Consider the following 5180-nt stretch of genomic DNA (forward strand, 5'->3'; position numbering starts at 1 on the left):
ATATTGGACAACTATATTCGGACATCGGAAAGGTTCCCAGTGATTCGGGTATTTTTCAGAGTTACGGGAATTCGTATTGGGCCTTAATGGGCCATACGGGAATGGAGAGAAAGGCCTCAAAGGGTGGCCGCACCCCTCCCCATGAACTTGTCCGAATTGGACTAGGGAGGGGGGCGCCCCCTTCCTTCCTTCTCCTTCTCCCTTCCCTTTTTCCTATTCCATGTGGGAGGAGGAATCCTACTAGGACTAGGGAGTCCTAGTAGGACTCCACACTTGGGCGCGCCCTGTGAGGGCCGGCCTTCTCCTCCCTCCATCCTTTATATACGTGGCCAAGAGGCACCCCATAGACACACAAGTTGATCATTGATCTTTTAGCCGTGTGCGGTGCCCCACTCCACCATAATCCACCTCGGTCATATCGTAGCGGTGCTTAGATGAAGCCCTGCGTCGGTAGCATCATCATCACCGTCATCACGCCGTCGTGCTGACGGAACTCTCCCTCGAAGCTCTGCTGGATCAGAGTTCGTGGGACGTCACCGAGCTGAACGTGTGCTGAACTCGGAGGTGCCGTGCATTCGGTACTTGGATCGGTCGGATTGTGAAGACGTACGACTACATCAACCCCGTTCTCATAACGCTTCCGCTTACGATCTACGTGGGTACGTGGACGACACTCTCCCCTCTCATTGCTATGCATCACCATGATCTTGCGCCTGCGTAGGAAATTTTTGAAATTACTACGTTCCCGAACAATATTTCATTGTTCTTGATATAGATTGCAATCCTACATGTCATATTATTCTTGGTAGACCTTTCCTTAGAACGATTGGTGCAACTATTGATATGAAAGAAGGAAACATTAGATTTCAATTTCCGTTAAGGAAGGGCATGGAACACTTTCCAATAAAGAAAATTAACTTGCCTTATGAATATATTATGAGAGCTACTTATGGATTGCATACCAAAGATGACAATACCTAGATCTTTTTGTGTTTTATGCCTAGGTAAGGGCGTTAAACAATAGCGCTTGTTGGGAGGCAACCCATTTTATTTTTATTTTTATTTTTTGGTTCTATTTTGCAATAAATAATACATCTAGCCTCTGTTAGATGTGGTTTTGTGTTTTAATCAGTGTTTGTGCCAAGTAAGACCTTTGGGATAACTTACGGTGATAGTTGATTTGATCTTGCTGAAAAACAGAAACTTTTGCGCCTAGTCCCAGAATTTTTAAAAACCACAGAAGCGTGATAAAATTCTGAATTTTTTCCAAAATATTGATATACAAATTTCCCCTGTTGTCCTAATTTTGCAGAACTTTTGCATTTACCGAAGTATTTGAACTTTCTAGATTGCTACAGGCTGTTCTGTTTTTGACAGGTGCTGTTTTCTTGAGAAGACACAATTGCCTTGTTAGTATGCTTGAAGTATTATTTTTTTATGTCAATATTAAAATTTTGTTTTGAATCATATGGATCTGAACATCCATGCCACAGTAAAGAAATTACATGGATAAATATGTTAGGTAGCATTCCACATCAAAATTTTTGTTTTTATCATTTACCTACTCGAGGACGACCAGGAATTAAGCTTGGGGGTGCTTGATACGTCTCCATCGTATCTATAATTTTTGATTGTTCCATGCTATTATGTTATCTATTTTGGATGTTTTATATGCATTAATATGCTATTTGTATTATTTTTGGGACTAACCTATTAACCTAGAGTACAGTGCCAGTTCTTGTTTTTTCCCTGTTTTTGAGTTTCGCATAAAAGGAATACCAAACGGAGTCCAAACGGAATAAAACCTTCACGATGATTTTTCTTGGACCATAAGACACCCAGAAGACTTGGAGATGAAGTCAGAAGAGCCACGAGGTCTTCACAAGGACAGAGGGCGCGTCGCCCACCCTTGTGGGCCCCTCGTGCACTCCTTGACCTAATTTCTTCGCCTATATATTCCCATATATCAACAAACTAACAGAGGCATCCACAAAAACACTTTTCCACTGCTGTAACCTTCTGTACCCGTGAGATCCCATCTAGGGACCTTTTCTGGTGCCCTGCCGGAGGGGGATTCGATCACTGACGGCTTCTACATCAACTCTATTGCCCTTCCGATGAAGCGTGAGTAGTTTACCACAGACCTATGGGTCCATAGCTAGTAGCTAGATGGCGTCTTCTCTCTCTTTGATTCTCAATACCATGTTCTCCTCGATGTTCTTGGGGATCTATTCGACGTAATACTTATTTGCGCTGTGTTTGCCGAGATCCGATGAATTGTGGATTTATGATCAGCTTATCTATGAATATTATTTGAATCTTCTCTGAATTCTTTTATGCATGATTTGATATCTTTGTAATTCTCTTCGAACTATCGGTTTGGTTTGGCCAACTAGATTGGTTTTTCTTGCAATGGGAGCAGTGCTTAGCTTTGGGCTCAATCTTGTGGTGTCCTTTCCCAGTGACAGTAAGGGTAGCAAGGGACGTATTGTATTGTTGCCATCAATGATAAAAAGATGGGGTTTTCATCATATTGCTTGAGTTAATTCCTCTACATCATGTCATCTTGCTTAATGCGTTACTCCGTTCTTTGTGAACTTAATACTCTAGATGCATGCTGGATAGCGGTTGATGTGTGGAGTAATAGTAGTAGATGCAGAATCATTTCGGTCTACTTGACACGGACGTGATGCCTATATTCATGATCATTGCCTTAGATATCGTCATAAGTTTGCGCTTTTCTATCAATTGCTTGGCAGTAATTTGTTCACCCACCGTAATATTTTCTATCTTGAGAGAAGCCTCTAGTGAAACCTATGGCCCCCAGGTCTATTTTCCATCATATAAGTTTCTGATCTACTATTTTGCAATCTTTTACTTTCCAGTCGATAAACCAAAAATACCAAAAATATTTACTTTACCGTTTACCTATCTCTATCAGATCTCACTTTTGCAAGTAACCGTGAAGGGATTGACAACCCCTTTATCGCGTTGGGTGCAAGTTGTTTGATTGTTTGTGCAGATATTTCGTGACTTGCGCATTGTCTCCTACTGGATTGATACCTTGGTTCTCAAACTGAGGGAAATACTTATCTCTACTTTGCTGCATCACCCTTTCCTCTTCAGGGGAAAAACCAACGCAAGCTCAAGAAGTAGCAGCCACCCGCGTAATCACCAAGAGTGGTACCGGGCATTAGCCCTAGATGATTATCGATATTGCTAGACACCTTGAGCGGGGGGCACGATTGCTTCTCCTGTTCACCGAGCTGAGGAATTTTTCCCACTTCATCTTGCAGCACTAGTAGTACTTCCCGACCTCCGCGCTTCATCATATGTCTTTCTAATACAGCGATCATGGTGTGATTGCGGCGGAGGCCGTGGTGGTCGCTTAAGGGCATCTAGAGTGCGCTTCGCTTTCACTGGATCTATTGTTTCCTTCGGAGGTGGACGTTTCCGTTCAAAGTGGGCCTGCACTCCGGCTTCCATGATGTCCTTGTTTTCCTAACTTTGGAGGAGGCTTGGACCAAATTTAAATTTCTTCCCGCCTGTTGTACTACTAGCCACCGGAGCAGCGGCGGCTCTCTTCCGCCGTTGCTGAGGCGGCAGAGTTCGCTAAAGTGCCGGAGGAGGAGGAGGAGGAGTAGGAGGAGGCAGAGTCCGCTGACGCGCCGGAGACAGCTGAGGCGAAAGAGGACTCTGCTGAGGGACCTCCTCCGCCGGAGACGGCGGCTGAGGCGGCAGAGACAGCTCACGCACCCGAGACGACTCAGGCAGTTGAGACGGCTGAGCTGGACTGTGAGGAGTCTGCTGAGAGGTCTCCTCCGGCTGAGTCTCCTGAGGCGGCGTCTAGTTTGGAAGCTTGATGTTCTCCTTTCTCCATAGACAGGTACTCCTTAAGGCATTTTCGATAAGCATCTCACCTTCACATGTAGGGTACTCAAGCTCCAACCCCTCAAATCCCTCCATTATTTCATCCATCCCGACAATAGCAAAGCCATGTGGAATCGGACGGCAATGGAAAGTTCCCTCAGCTCGAGGAGGAAAGGCAGAGCCGACCGCCGCCTTCAAGGTTAGGTTCTGGCATTTTGCCATTAGCACACAATGTTGAGTCTCCGTGATACAATCCAGGGGCAGCGAGGAGCCTTGTTATCAGGCTGAACAAGCGTGGAAGCCATGCTGCTTCTCCACTGAGATGGTGGGGTAGCTTCGGGGGCAGCATTCAATGAAGGATCTTCATGCCGCTGAGATGGTTGGCTGGTAGCTCGCTGGCTCTCAAGTTCCTCTAGTTTCACTAATCTTGCACTGATCTTCTGCATTTTGCTTGCTTCCTCTTTCTTCTTTCTCTCTCGGCTTCTATAACCACTGATGTTGGGAAACCCATGCACCCAAGGAACGGAGCCTGATGTGCCTTGTGTTCGTCCAGTGTGTTCAGGATTCCCGGGGACCTCTGTCAGCTCGTCCTTCTCTCTATCGGGAATGAACGTCCCTTCCTGCGTTGCCTTGATTGCTTTCTCAAGCTTCGTGACGGGTATTGCAAGTTGATCGTTCGTCCAAACACACTTCCCTGATTCTGGGTCCAAAGTTCCCCCAACCCCGAAGAACCAAGTCCTTGCCCGATCTGGCCAGTGCAATGTCGTTTGTTGGACCCCTTTAGCAAGCAGGTCTTGCTCAGCTTTGTCCCATGTTGGCCGGGCTTTGCTATAGCCACCTGACCCCGTAGTATGGTGATACTTCTTCTTTGCAGCATTTTGCTTGTTTGTAAGTACCTTTGCTTACCCTTTTCCGACTTCTTGTAGGCCACAAATGCAGGCCAGTGATCTCTTATCTTCTCATATTGACCGATGAATTCTGGAGTCTCGTCTTTGTCGACAAACTTTTTGTTCAAATCTTTATTCTAGTTCTTGAATAGCTCTGCCATCTTCTGAAGAGCAAACGCCTTGACCTCACGCTGTATAACTGGGTTATTCGTATCCTCCTCTGGCGGTAGGCTGAAATTTATCATTAGCATCGTCCAAAGATCATCTTTCAGTCTATCTTGGACATAAGAAACTTCAGGGTCCTTCTTCTTATTCCATTCTTGGATGCTGATCGGGACGCTGTCCCTAACAATAACTCCGCACTGGTGTATACATTTGGTCTTGGTCCGCTTGGGAGCAATCGGTTGGCTATCTCGAGCGATT

The sequence above is a fragment of the Triticum aestivum genome, chromosome 5D, assembly GCF_018294505.1.
Source record: "Triticum aestivum cultivar Chinese Spring chromosome 5D, IWGSC CS RefSeq v2.1, whole genome shotgun sequence".
Lineage (NCBI taxonomy): Eukaryota > Viridiplantae > Streptophyta > Magnoliopsida > Poales > Poaceae > Triticum > Triticum aestivum.